Raw genomic sequence first — 16169 nt, 5'->3', positions numbered from 1 at the left:
AAGGAAACCTACTCGCATTCCCATGTACATATATACATAATACTACATAAATTTAATGTTTTTAAATTGTTCACAACTGTTTTGCAATGTCTCCTCTTTCAATTATAATCTTCTACATTTTTTTAGCAGCGTTTTCAATTAATTGTACTTTCTTTTGATTGATATCTTTATGGTTCATTATACCCCTTTAAATATCCATGTTTTTATCCTTGCTGTTTACCATTCTCTTCACCTTTTCCCCGCTTTTCCCACTTCCTACCGATTGTTTCATCTGGCAGATACTAAAGTGTGAGTTATTGTTGCTGTTGTTGCAACTTTTCATACCGCTCTGCTTGCTGATGCGGATGTGTGGGTGTGCCACTGAAATGCCTCACAACATCAGCGGCAACAACATCAACAGGAGCATTCCATGTCCATGTCCATCCTTTCCTCCATGGCCATATTGTTCTTCTGTGAAATGGAACCAAACTGAGTGGTAAACTGCACTAAAAAAATATTTTCTATAGCAGCTAGAGCCTTACATCATTTAATGAAGATTAATCACATTCGCCCACTAAATTTTTACTGTGCAGTAGCTTCAAAGTTAGTATGGACATTAAATATATAATTTATAATACGATTTCAAACACTCATAAAGTTCGTACAAAACTAAATTAACTTTTTAATTACACTATCCCATCTTCCAGCTTGACGTTCATTGCCATATTAAAGTTCATCAATATTTTAATTTTCGCATAGGAATTCGTTACTACTCATAAAATGTTATGGTAAATGGCAAATGGCACTTGCACAACCTGGTGTTACATACATACACATGTTTCTGATCCGAGAAACTAATTATCAATGAGGACCATCGGTTTCGTAGTTACTTCTGTGTTCTACAAATAGGTAGATAGGTTTGCTTTTACTTAGGAATTTTTAATAATGATAATTATAAAGGCATTAAATAATTAAAGGTTATATTCGCGCAAGCTACAATTAGTCTTCGATTATTGGATTACCAATTGGTAACTACAAAATGTTAAAAGTAATCGGCACTTTCGAATCAATGGGAATTCGAATAATTAATACGAAAATGTAATCACTTAACATATCTATATTTTGCCAAGCTTTCTAGTTTAATATCCTTTTTTCTTTCTGTGAAGTGCAGAGTCAGGGACGGATTTCCTCTCGTTTGGTTCGTTTCAGTTCGGTTTTGTTTGGTTCGTGCAAAATTCTTGTTTTCTCGCATTTATTGTTTTTGGATGAAGGGTTGGGTGGCTGGCAGCAGGTGGGGCGAGAAAAAGGCACAGCGTAAAAGCCACAGCCAAACAAACACATTTCAATCAAAATGCCCGACAGACAGGGATGTGGCGTTCATGTGGGTGACTCCACAGAGAAGAGGGGGTGATTTCCAGGGAAGGCGATTCCAAGGGGGTTCCGAATTCCGGGGGCTTGGACAGAACACCGACATAACTGTTGCTGGACGTGCACGAGGGCCAGTGCCACAACTGCTACAAAGTGGCACTTGCCAGCTTTTTGACACAAGTTGGCTTGCCACATGCCAACGCAGGTTGCTGCTGCAACTGCCACATGCAGCAACATTCTCGCGTTGCTGCTGCAACTGCGGCGGGGTTGTGGCATGCCCAACTGATTTCGACTCGATTCGCAATAAAGACATTCGAAACGTCCTCCCACTCGATGGCAACTTTGTCCTTGGATTGCCACCTCTCACACAACATGACAGCCTGAAGTTTGACAGGAGAAACAAGCCGAAACTATTTGCAACAATGCAAAAATTTGTGTGGCAATAAGAAAGGAAACGATTATGTTGATTACTTTCACAGCATACGTTTTTAAGGGTTTCAAGCCAGTAAGATCCTTTAAAAATTTCGGAATTTTGAAAGGATCAAACAAGTCAGTTTGTTTATTAAAAGAAATTAACTTGGTGGTAGACAGGTCATCCATTAGAGAATTACTGTACTTTAAATATTAAAATATAACTTACAGGAGAAATATCAATAAATATTTATGGTTTCCACTAGATTTAATATTTTTCTATGGAATAATTTTTAAAACAATGGAATGAAAACACTAGGGACCTTATCGAAGTCAATTTAAATAAAATTAAATTCGCGTGGTTCGGCTTCTGCATTCCTGGCATAAACTTTGGCCAAGCCATTTATTCTCGTTGTTTTTCCAGCATTCCTGTAGCAAGAACGCCAAAAAATGCATTTGCCCGTTCAGTCACGCCATTTTACCACCCGAAAAAAACAGAAAAGAAATTAAAATGGTAAAATTTGTAGAACAACATCATTAGGGGGACCAGAACAAACCGTTTGCCTTTGCTTTTGTTATTTCTTTTCATCGTCTCTTTTTCGTGGTTAATTTATTTTCATGTTTTAATTTCGACCATCCCCATTTTCCCCTTTCGACTCGATTCATTTTATTATTTAATTTAACCAAAAATGTCCACGACACCTCGAGAATTCCAGCGAAATGCGGGCCATGCAACATGCGGCATTAAATGCGGATCTCAGACCCCTTTTCTACCCCAGGCCATAGCCCCTCCTTTCGTCCAGCTGAGCCCATTTTCACTTTGCATTCGCCGCCGATTCTCAATTCTCGATTCTGTTGGCTGCATGTGGCACGCAAGAAGTCATTAAAAAGCGCTAAAAACGCAACACTCGTAAAACCGAAACGGGTCCCCAACCCGCCCCTCGTCCATCTTTCGGTGACCCCGTCTCCGCCTTTGACTTCGCGTCTTTCTTCTCCTCCGAGGCTTTAGATTATACAGCAGGCCATAAACAAGAACAACAACCCGGCCAAAATAATATTTAAATACATAATTAAATTTCTCTTAATTTTTTACAAATTCCATATTTCTTCTTTTATACCTTTGCAGAGGGTATAACTTCAATCATAATTTTGCAAAGCAGTGAAGTGCACATTTCTGAGCCTAAAAAGTATTTATATTCTTGATCACCATCACCAGCGGAGTTGATTTAGCCATTTTTCCCTGTTTTCGTCCGTTTCAACGCATAGTAGTTCCTCTGTTCTTCTTTCTGTTCCAGAAAGTATATAAGCTGGAACTGCCCAGAACGGATCTTATAACTCCGATAGCTTTGTTGTTTCTTAAAATATATCCATAAACTCCGGTATTTTTTTTGGCAATTTTACAAATAAAATACCAAACTTAAGCCGATTCCAAAGTGGCATACCTCCAAAGACTCGTAATTTGATTCTCTAAAAATCTGCATACAAAATTTTCAATTTAACGTTGATCAAATTTTCGAACCATTTTCATATTAGTTATTTCTTATTTTCCGATGTCTTGCAAAAAGTGACTCAAAACTGGACTTCGAGAGTCCATAACTTTGCCAAACTTATTCCGATTCCAAAGTGGCATACCTCTAAAGACTCGTAATTTGATTCTATAAAAATCTGCATTCAAAATTTTCAATTTAACGTTGATCAAATTTTGGACCCATTTTCATGTTAGTTATTTCTTATTTTCCGATGTCTTGCCAAAGAGTGACTCAAAACAGGACTTCGAGAGTCCATAACTTTGTCAAACGTACTCCGATTCCAAAGTGGCATACCTCTAAAGACTCGTAATTTGATTCTCTAAAAATCTGCATTCAAAATTTTCAATTTAAGGTTGATCAAATTTTGGACACATTTTCATGTTAGTTATTTCTTATTTTCCGCTGCCTTGCGAAAGAGTGACTCAAAACTGGACTTCGAGAGTCCATAACTTTGCCAAACTTATTCCGATTCCAAAGTGGCATACCTCTAAAGACTCGTAATTTGATTCTATAAAAATCTGCATTCAAAATTTTCAATTTAAGGTTGATCAAATTTTGGACCCATTTTCATGTTAGTTATTTCTTATTTTCCGATGTCTTGCGAAAGAGTGACTCAAAACTGGACTTTGAGATTCCATAACTTTGCCAACGTACCCATTCCAAAGTGGCATACCCAAAGACCGCAATGATTCTCTAAAATCCATCAAAATTTTCAATTAAGGTGATCAAATGACACATCATGTAGTTATTCTATTTCCGCTGCCTCAAAGAGACAAACACCCATAACTTTGCCAAACTTATTCCGATTCCAAAGTGGCATACCTCTAAAGACTCGTAATTTGATTCTAAAAAAATCTGCATTCAAAATTTTCAATTTAACATTGGTCAAATTTTGGACCCATTTTCATGTTAGTTATTTCTTATTTTCCGATGTCTTGCAAAAAGTGACTCAAAACTGGACTTCGAGAGTCCATAACTTTGCCAAACTTACTCCGATTCCAAAGTGGCATACCTCTAAAGACTCGTAATTTGATTTTATAAAAATCTGCATTCAATATTTTCAATTTAACATTGGTCAAATTTTGGACCCATTTTCATGTTAGTTATTTCTTATTTTCCGATGTCTTGCGAAAGAGTGACTCAAAACTGGACTTGAGATCCATAACTTTGCCAAACTACCCGATTCCAAAGTGGCAACCTCTAAAGACTGTAATTTATTCTCAAAAATCTGCATTCAAAATTTTCAATTTAACGTTGATCAAATTTTGGACCCATTTTCATGTTAGTTATTTCTTATTTTCCGATGTCTTGCGAAAGAGTGACTCAAAACTGGACTTCGAGAGTCCATAACTTTGTCAAACTTAAGCCGATTTCAAAGTGGCATACCTCTAAAGACTCGTAATTCGATTCTCTGAAAATCTGCATTGAAAATTTTCAATTTACCGTTGATCAAATTTTGGACCCATTTTCATGTTAGTTATTTCTTATTTTCCGATGTCTTGCGAAAGAGTGACTCAAAACTGGACTTAGAAAGTCCATAACTTTGCCAAACTTAAGCCGATTCCAAAGTGGCATACCTCTAAAGACTCGTAATTCGATTCTCTGAAAATCTGCATTGAAAATTTTCAATTTGACGTTGATCAAAATTTCGACCCATTTTCATGTTAGTTATTTCTTATTTTCCGATGTCTTGCGAAAGAATGACTCAAAACTGGACTTCGAGAGTCCATAACTTTGCCAAACTTTTTCCGATTCCAAAGTGGCATACCTCTAAAGACTCGTAATTCGATTCTCTGAAAATCTGCATTGAAAATTTTCAATTTGACGTTGATCAAATTTTCGACCCATTTTCATGTTAGTTATTTCTTATTTTCCGATGTCTTGCAAAAAAGTGACTCAAAATTGGACTTCGAGCGTCCATAACTTTGCCAAACTTTTTCCGATTCCAAAGTGGCAAACCTCTAAAGACTCGTAATTTGATTCTAAAAAAATCTGCATTAAAAAATTTCAATTTAACGTTGATCAAATTTTGGACCTATTTTCATGTTAGTTATTTCTTATTTTCCGATGTCTTGCGAAAGAGTGACTCAAAACTGGACTTCGAGAGTCCATAACTTTGTCAAACTTAAGCCGATTTCAAAGTGGCATACCTCTAAAGACTCGTAATTCGATTCTCTGAAAATCTGCATTGAAAATTTTCAATTTACCGTTGATCAAATTTTGGACCCATTTTCATGTTAGTTATTTCTTATTTTCCGATGTCTTGGAAAGAGTGACTCAAAACTGGACTTAGAAAGTCCATAACTTGCAAACTTAAGCCGATTCCAAAGTGCCATACCCTAAAGACTCGTAATTCGATTCTGAAAATCCATTGAAAATTTTCATTTACCTATCAAATTTGACCCATTTCATGTTAGTTATTTCATATTTTCCGATGTCTTGCGAAAGAGTGACTCAAAACTGGACTTAGAAAGTCCATAACTTTGCCAAACTTAAGCCGATTCCAAAGTGGCATACCTCTAAAGACTCGTAATTCGATTCTCTGAAAATCTGCATTGAAAATTTTCAATTTGACGTTGATTAAATTTTCGACCCATTTTCATGTTAGTTATTTCTTATTTTCCGATGTCTTGCGAAAGAGTGACTCAAAACTGGACTTAGAACGTCCATAATTTTGCCAAACTTAAGCCGATTCCAAAGTGGCATACCTCTAAAGACTCGTAATTCGATTCTCTGAAAATCTGCATTGAAAATTTTCAATTTGACGTTGATCAAAATTTCGACCCATTTTCATAAAATTCCACCAAGTCTAGTTATTTCTAAAAAATCTGCATTAAAAATTTCAATTTCGATGATTTTCATATTCTTGCGAAAGAATGACTCAAAACTGGACTTCGAGAGTCCATAACTTTGTCAAACTTAAGCCGATTTCAAAGTGGCATACCTCTAAAGACTCGTAATTTGATTCTCTGAAAATCTGCATTGAAAATTTTCAATTTACCGTTGATCAAATTTTGGACCCATTTTCATGTTAGTTATTTCTTATTTTGAAAGAGGACTAAACGGACTGAGAGTCAACCCCAACAGCCGATTAAAGGGCATACCAAAGACTTAATTATTCTAAATGCATAAATCAATACGTATCAAATTTACCCATTTCAGTAGTTATTCTATTCGATGTCTCAAAAGTACCAAAACTACGCCAAACTCCAAACTTTCCGATTCAAAGGGCCCCAAAGACCAATTGATTCTAAAAATCATTAAAAATATTAACGTGATCAAATTACCATTTTATGTTAGTTATTTCTTATTTTCCGATGTCTTGCGAAAGAATGACTCAAAACTGGACTTCGAGAGTCCATAACTTTGTCAAACTTAAGCCGATTTCAAAGTGGCATACCTCTAAAGACTCGTAATTTGATTCTCTGAAAATCTGCATTCAAAATTTTAAATTTGACGTTGATCAAATTTTGGACCCATTTTTATGTTAGTTATTTCTTATTTTCCGATGTCTTGCAAAAGAGTGACTCAAAACTGGACTTCGAGAGTCCATAACTTTGCCAAACTTTTTCCGATTCCAAAGTGGCATACCTCTAAAGACTCGTAATTTGATTCTAAAAAAATCTGCATTAAAAAATTTCAATTTAACGTTGATCAAATTTTGGACCCATTTTCATGTTAGTTATTTCTTATTTTCCGATGTCTTGCGAAAGAGTGACTCAAAACTGGACTTAGAAAGTCCATAACTTTGCCAAACTTAAGCCGATTCCAAAGTGGCATACCTCTAAAGACTCGTAATTCGATTCTCTGAAAATCTGCATTGAAAATTTTCAATTTGACGTTGATCAAAATTTCGACCCATTTTCATGTTAGTTATTTCTTATTTTCCGATGTCTTGCGAAAGAATGACTCAAAACTGGACTTCGAGAGTCCATAACTTTGGCTAAAAAAAAACCTATTTTCATTTATTATTTCTTATTGTCTCACCTAACCTGTCAAACTTAAGCCGATTTCAAAGTGGCATACCTCTAAAGACTCGTAATTTGATTCTCTGAAAATCTGCATTCAAAATTTTAAATTTGACGTTGATCAAATTTTGGACCCATTTTTATGTTAGTTATTTCTTATTTTGTCTTGCAAAAGAGTGACTCAAAACTGGACTTCGAGAGTCCATAACTTTCCCAAACTTAAGCCGATTCCAAAGTGGCATACCTCTAAAGACTCGTAATTCGATTCTCTGAAAATCTGCATTGAAAATTTTCAATTTGACGTTGATCAAATTTTCGACCCATTTTCATGTTAGTTATTTCTTATTTTCCGATGTCTTGCAAAAAAGTGACTCAAAATTGGACTTCGAGCGTCCATAACTTTGCCAAACTTTTTCCGATTCCAAAGTGGCAGACCTCTAAAGACTCGTAATTTGATTCTAAAAAAATCTGCATTAAAAAATTTCAATTTAACGTTGATCAAATTTTGGACCCATTTTCATGTTAGTTATTTCTTATTTTCCGATGTCTTGCGAAAGAATGACTCAAAACTGGACTTCGAGAGTCCATAACTTTGTCAAACTTAAGCCGATTTCATAGTGGCATACCTCTAAAGACTCGTAATTTGATTCTCTGAAAATCTGCATTCAAAATTTTAAATTTGACGTTGATCAAATTTTGGACCCATTTTTATGTTAGTTATTTCTTATTTTCCGATGTCTTGCAAAAGAGTGACTCAAAACTGGACTTCGAGAGTCCATAACTTTGCCAAACTTTTTCCGATTCCAAAGTGGCATACCTCTGAAGACTCGTAATTTGATTCTAAAAAAATCTGCATTAAAAAATTTCAATTTAACGTTGATCAAATTTTGGACCCATTTTCATGTTAGTTATTTCTTATTTTCCGATGTCTTGCGAAAGAGTGACTCAAAACTGGACTTAGAAAGTCCATAACTTTGCCAAACTTAAGCCGATTCCAAAGTGGCATACCTCTAAAGACTCGTAATTCGATTCTCTGAAAATCTGCATTGAAAATTTTCAATTTGACGTTGATCAAAATTTCGACCCATTTTCATGTTAGTTATTTCTTATTTTCCGATGTCTTGCAAAAAAAACAACATAAAAAAACAATATCAAACCATTAATTATCTATCAAATTTGACATTTATGTTAGTTATTTCTATTTTCCGATGTCTTGCGAAAGAATGACTCAAAACTGGACTTCGAGAGTCCATAACTTTGTCAAACTTAAGCCGATTTCAAAGTGGCATACCTCTAAAGACTCGTAATTTGATTCTCTGAAAATCTGCATTCAAAATTTTAAATTTGACGTTGATCAAATTTTGGACCCATTTTTATGTTAGTTATTTCTTATTTTGTCTTGCAAAAGAGTGACTCAAAACTGGACTTCGAGAGTCCATAACTTTCCCAAACTTAAGCCGATTCCAAAGTGGCATACCTCTAAAGACTCGTAATTCGATTCTCTGAAAATCTGCATTGAAAATTTTCAATTTGACGTTGATCAAATTTTCGACCCATTTTCATGTTAGTTATTTCTTATTTTCCGATGTCTTGCAAAAAAGTGACTCAAAATTGGACTTCGAGCGTCCATAACTTTGCCAAACTTTTTCCGATTCCAAAGTGGCAGACCTCTAAAGACTCGTAATTTGATTCTAAAAAAATCTGCATTAAAAAATTTCAATTTAACGTTGATCAAATTTTGGACCCATTTTCATGTTAGTTATTTCTTATTTTCCGATGTCTTGCGAAAGAGTGACTTAAAACTGGACTTCGAGAGTCCATAACTTTGCCAAAAGTACTCCGATTATAAAGTGGCATACCTCTAAAGACTCGTAATTTGATTCTCTAAAAATCTGCATTCATGTTTCATGTTTCTTATTTCTATGTTTTCGATGTATTGCAAAAGAGTGATCCAAAATTTGACTTCTAGAGCCCATAACGCCTAGAAAAGCCTAGCTAAAACATGCTTGTGATCAAAAATTAAAATCCCAACGGCAGTACTGCCACCCAGAGTTTGGCCTCTGCCTCACCTCACCCCTTTTTCAGTTCGATTACAGTGTGGAAATCGGACTTGGGCTCGTCTCTAGTGACTGCATTCCTTCATAGTTCGCAACGCCAAAGAATTCCATGAATTATCACATCACATGTGGGACGCAAGGCGGAATGGAAGCTTTCCTGGAACTGCATTTGAGGTGGGTTTACGATAAGGGGGTTGTGTGGGGTACTGGAGAGGAAATTGCCTGGTGGTATTTGGGTTGGAAACGCGCGTGCGTAAACTTTGCAAAATCCAACTGTCATTGAATGGCGGGGAATGGATTGTGGATCTTGGTGACCGCCACACATCCAAGGTTGGACATATCGAGGCTACTCAGCAGTGAGGAAGCGTGGGAATAAATGTAAATGGTTCGGCAAATAGTAATCTGTATTTGTGGGTGGTTTCGAAGAGCTCAGAAACTGACCAGTGATTGTAGAATAGAACTTGCCATATTAGAATGGTGTAAAATGGCAAAATGTATAATTGCTAGATCACTATCTCATTCTAAATCCATAAGTAAAAAGAAATGCAAACCTATGGGGATTTGTAATTTATTGAATTTTAATAAAATAATTGCTCTATCCTTTAATGACTTACTATGGTGACATCATTCAAAAGCCAGATATCACTATAAATAAAACTTATTCATCGCCAAGGAGTGATTGTTGATCTCCAACCTTTGGATACCAACATGTTATCACTTCCCGCGACTCGTAAACAACATTGCACACACTGCACATTGATCTCATTTTCTGAGAATAACGCACTCGTAACTAATCGGCGAATCTCCGGCCTCCTCGACTGGTTGTTTTCCATTCATCCACAGGGTTGGGTCCCCGATTTTTCCACTGTCTTTTATGCAATGCAAGGCGAGGCATAATAACGCATAACGCACAATGGAGTCGATAATCAGCACACTCCCAAGTCTCGTGCTATGCTTCCCTGCTATTGCCTCGCAGTGACCCCTCGAAGAACCCGACTTGTTGAACTGACTGCCTCGGATTGTTTACAACTTGTAATGGAAACTTTTGTAAACTTTCCACAAAACCCAGACAGGGGAAAACTACCAAAAAAAAAAAATGTGACATTAGCCATGTCAATTGAACAAAAGTGAAACGAAGAAAAAAGCATTTGCTCGAAAAGTGCCAAGTGGGTAAAATTCCATTAGACCTCGAGTTCAACAGATATTCGAATTATTTGCTCTGCTCATTAGTAAGCCGTTTATGCCAGTCTTAAGCCACAACAGCATATATTTCTAAGTCGCTTGAATGAACATTGAAACAAATTTAAATGTATTTGAAAACAATAGCGCATTGACGTCAGAGCAGTCTGTCGTTATCCGATGGATGCATTCATTGACATTTAGTCAAGTCGAGATACGCACAAATCATAATTTAACGATCAAAAAAACCGGGAAGAGGAAGATTTCGAATAAAATTTATACGAAGTTTCATTGTTTTACATCCAACATGTAAGATAAAAAAAATTATAAAACATCATTTAAAATAAAAAAACTGGAATATAGCACTTCCAATTTAATTATGTTTATATTACAAAATTAATAATTAAATTAGTACCCAGAAGAAATCTAATGATCCCGAATAAGTTAAAAAATGTATTCTTAGTGTATCTTAGGATGAGTGAATTCTTTTTTTTCCATCGTTCCATTTCTTTTGATTGTAATTTTTGCGAATTGCGAATTCATTCACCTTTTAATCAAGCAAACCAGTTGCGGCTGTTGTTGTTTACATTTCTTTTTTGGCGTTCATTGTTGTTTTGGTCATTGCCAAATTGAATTTCCCCGTTTTGTATGCGCCTCAAAACTCGTGATGAAATCAACGTGAGATAACTACATAAGAAATATTTAGCTACGATTAAATAAAGCCGAGAGTTCCATGAGTGTGGATGACTAATCAGAAAAATCTAAAAAAAAAAAAAAAAGGGGAGGAGAGAGCGAAAGGTTGCGCCTGCGCCCAAGTCTATAAGTTTATGTAGGTTTTGTGTGAATATTTTTGGGCACTCGAAATATCCGCGAGTTGTTTTTGTTTACCGAAAGCATTTCATGAATGAACGCAACCGAATTTTTTCGTATTGTTTGTCGTTCGATTCAGTTGAATTCGATTCGTTTTCAATTCGATTCGAATGCGATTGCCCCCGCGGGCAGGTAACACTCGATAATGTAAAGAGCGCCAAGTGTCCGCCTTTATCTGTGTGGGTCTCTCGAGTACGTGTCTTGAATGAAAAGCTCTGCACGCGTGTTTGTTTCCCTCTTTGCGCCAACCTGATTTTTTTCGCCAAATTATCTCGGACTTAAAATCTACAGAAACAAGACAAAACGAACTTCATGAATGACCCAAGCCAAGGAAAAAATGTCAATACCAGAAACTACAACTTTTAGGTGACTTTTCTTTTCGATTCGCAAGAGCCCGAGAAGTATAGACCGAGTGGGTTTTGTTTTCGAAATGAATCTGGTTTTGAGGTGAGTGGATTTCGAGGGCCGCCAATGCAATTCAACGCTGAGAAAGTCGATTCAATTCAAATTGATTTGGCGTTGGTAATGATCGTTATTGGTACAAAGGTAAATTATTTCACAACTACAATGCATATTAAAAGATATAATAATTACATTATCCATTACTTTCGATGTATTCAATTTGATGAGGTTTGTTTATTAAAGTATAACGACAAATTCAAAGAGTTGTTATGAATTTAAGAAGGGTTTTCTTATCAAATATCAAAGAACAATCCCTTCATCCCTTGCAGATTTTCACACCTATTCATCCCGATTTGCCAAGACAACCACTGCAGCCATCAAATCAAATGGAAACCATGTCAGACACAAGCCCTCGTTTAATTTCATTTAAAGTGGCATATTTAATTTCACATTTAGACGTCTTCATAGCCACATTTGAGACATCTCTTCTTGGTCTATATGGTCTCTGCCGAATAGCCAACAAGGCGTACTCGACTTACCTCAGTGACTCTGCCCCGCGGACCCTTTTCTTTAAGTACGAGATATCTACGAGCTGTTGGGCAAATTTCCGGTTTCTGGTTTCATTGTAAAAAGCCAAACGACAGCGTAGAAGACAAAACATTTTCGTACGTTTCGGTATTTTTGGTTCACACGTGCGCGGGTAATAAACTTCAAATGACCGAAACTGAATGGAGCTCTCCGCAGGCATTAAAGTGGGCCTGGCCAGAGGCAAGTCAAGTGTTGGGCCCAAACACTTTGCGACTCGCACTTAAACGACACAATAACAGAAACAAAAGCAAAGCCCAGCAAAACGTTTAAGACCGTTTTCGTACCTGGCCCTCTCCTCACTATTTTTATCGCCTGCCTGCCTTATTAATGTATCTTCTGTGTTTATCATTGTCGAATTTTAATTAAGCCGAACTCGGTACTCGTGTTCGCTTAATGCGTTTATTGTCCAACAAGTTCAATGCCTTCACGCTAACCTCTTTTTCCCCTATCCCTCAGTTTTAATTGGCCCCCGTTTTTGGTAATTAGAAAAGGAAACCCGAAGAAGCAAGCCCCGGAAGATTTTGGCCTGCTTTTATTGGGAACTCGAGGTTTGGATAAGCACATAAAACCGAGACGGGAAGGTAACAAGATTGTGGATTATATTTATGAATGAAGGCATCTAGATGAGCCCTTGAAGTTGTCATATAATAATAATATACAAATTCTTTGCCACAAAAATAATACACTAATTTTGGAAAAAGGTAATTAAGCCCAGTCATGAAACATACATTTTCTTTGATTCATTTCCTTAAAAACACCATTTCCTATTTCTCCTTTTCAAACTCTCTATCAATTTGATGACTTCGCTTAAAAATAATCCTTATGCTTCAAGATTATGGCGAAAGATCCTATAAATAGCCCAAAAGCTGCCGCAGAATTGACGTGAAGGCAGTAAATGTTTATTAAAATTTCAAAATATTACGTATACGCAATGTGCTTTAGTTCAAAGGAATGGGCACTGGTCCTCGCAACCATTTCAAACATATTGAATTTCATGGCTCTTGGGCGTCTATTTTAGACCAACCCACCCCAGGAAAGCCATAAAAATTAATTTATTAATAACCCTTCTGTGGCCCAGAGAAATTCATTTCAGGGTTGGAGTTCGCATCTGAGTTTCACGAGGGGCTGAGGGTGAAGAGGGCCCTCTGCTGACGCGTCATTAAGGCCGTCTGTGCCACACACACTAAACACATCACATCCACACATTAGTGTCAATTCTAATGTTAATGCTAACGCTCATATCCTGTCCGTGTTTGAGACAGTGGGGCAGATGATAGGCGAATTTAAATAGTGAGTAGAGGGTTAGCAAATTGGTTCCGTTGAACATAATGCCTACTTCCTTTTTTGCACGCCAAGTTCAGGAACTCGATGTGAAATAATTATTTTTAAGACTCCATTTAAAACTTTTTAGACATTCCTAACTTATGCACCACTGTGCTCTCAGTCCCTTGTCCATGCGATTAGATGTGAAGTTTGTTTGACTTTCGTTTTTGCTAATAGACTTCACAAATGTTATGGGATCAGGAAGTTTCGGGACCCATTCCTAAACATGTTTTCTGTTGTTGTTATGTTTAGTGTTATGGCCGTCGAGGGTGAAGGTGTAGCATCTAATGGGAATTGCCCCGCCCAAAACCCCTTTGGATCCATTTAAGTGAAGATATCCGGTTTCCGTGGTGTTGTTTCTGTTTGCACCCGCTCCCGACCCCTTTAAATGGAGTTTCTTATGACGGTCCGGCTAATTTCCGGAGGAGAAAGCTGGCCAAAAATGAAACCCTGTTTCTAATTGGTCAGAGAAACAACTTCGTGGCGGGAGATTCCTTGGACTTCACTCCAGGTTAATGGCGAATAGGGGTTAGTAGGTGCTGCGGGGGTGGACTTTTCCATACCCCCTCCCCTAAAGGGAAGTAAAATTTTATGCACAAGTTGTTGTTGCTGTTACTGCCGCCGCTGTTGTTGGCGCATTAAATTTGATGGTCTACTAAAATTTCTATCAAAGTGTATGCATGAAATTTTTCTCCTGATATTGGGGTGGCTTTTGTGTTGTGGGGATTGGTGTATTAAAACTTTATATGCATTATAAAATTGGATTTTATGTCACTCCTGAAGTTGCCATTAGCCTTTGTCCCCTCGCCCCGAAAAAAGAAGAAAACATAAAAAACATTTTTGATAGTCAATTGCGTGCCAAGGGAAGTTTCGAGTTCGAGTGTGTGTCTCAGTCGCATTGTTTCCGACAAGCCCAAAAAGAAGTACCAAACAACTCGCCTATAAAGTTCCGAGTATTTCCCAATGCCATGTAATCGTAAAAAGCTACCCACAAACGCAAATTAAATGAATATTTGCTCTTAAATTACCCCCCAAAAAATTAACATTCAGCTGAAAGTGGTCTTCGAATTTTGTGCGATGCGTTCGATTCGGTTCGGGAACACTTTGAGTTCAGTTTTACTTTTCGAATGCTCTAAAAAGAATGTCGTGTTTTATTTGTTATAAATTTTTTATATTTACGTCATCTGCCCCATTTGTTTTTTATTCCCGTTGCGGAGTATTTGTCAAATGAAGTGAAAAATTTGAATAAAATGCTGTTGAATTGATATCAGTAGATCTGAAGCAAAACATTTTAAAGCAATGAATTTTACACTTGCATACTTTATGAAAATTGTTCTAGCTGAGAAACAGTTAAGACTTTTGGCCTAAATAGATAGTAATCTAAGAAACACTGGACAGTATGCTAACATACATTTACATTTACCTGAGCAAGTTTCTTCTTAAATCTTTACATTTCCCATTTGGCTAAATACTTATCTGACGCAGCAAGTAAACTTTTATGGTTTCCCAAACTCATCTTCGCATTACGACTCTATTAAGCAGCAGGAAATGTCCTCAACTCAATTCGATGGCCATAAAACGACGGGGAATCGTTCGTTTATATCTAACCGATCTATTTAAGAACTGAAGCCACCTGCTCCTCTTCTTCATTAGTTCGTAGACTCCTTTCCGTGGCCTCGTAAAGGCTAAATTGGCACAAAATGTTGCACAAAATATGAAAACAATAAAATTCCACTCACAAAAAAACGCTTGACCATTGGATGTCCGCATATCAGGGGGCTGAATCAGCCCGAACTCGTTTTATTTTGTAATTTTTAATGTTTTTACGAGGCCATAAAATTAGCAGCAACCGCATTCTAGGCACAAAGGACAAGTGCGGAATCGGAGGATGAATATGAGTACGAGGACTATAACTCATGCGACAGTTAGATGCGAGCACTCAGATAGGCCGGGGCCATCTGAACAATTTCGAGGACGAGGCTGAGAATGAGACTGAGAATGAGGACGAGGATGGCAACGAGGATGCCGATGAGGATGGATATAAGGCTGGAGCTGACTGAACGAGGCACTTAAGCAGACTGCAGCGCCGCCAATTGCAGCCCGACGGCGTTCCTTTTGACTTATGAGGTCGCTTTTGGAAATGGGATCGTGAAGCGATAGTCAGGGGAAAAGGTATCGGAATAATAGATCACAAATGTATAACTAAGAGAAAGTTTATTAATTTCACGACTTTTTATTTTTAATAGAACTTATGTAAGTGAGAAGATTTTTAATTTCAATTCAAATATTTCTTAAAAAAATGGAATATTTATTTTCAAATTTTTATTTTGGGAACAGTTTGTACTGACCAGTTTTCTGGCACACAATTTAGGTTTTTAGATATAAAAACTTCTATTTTTTTTTTGAACAAAACAATACTAATTATTAGAATTTGTATCGCCTTAAGTGTCCATCTCTGTACATTTGCCTTTTGGTGCATTGCATTGATTGAGTGC

The sequence above is a fragment of the Drosophila rhopaloa genome, unplaced genomic scaffold (genome assembly GCF_018152115.1).
Source record: "Drosophila rhopaloa isolate 14029-0021.01 unplaced genomic scaffold, ASM1815211v1 contig_159, whole genome shotgun sequence".
Taxonomy (NCBI): Eukaryota; Metazoa; Arthropoda; class Insecta; order Diptera; family Drosophilidae; genus Drosophila; species Drosophila rhopaloa.
The sequence above is the reverse complement of the archived record's forward strand: the minus strand, read 5'-3'. Positions refer to the sequence as shown.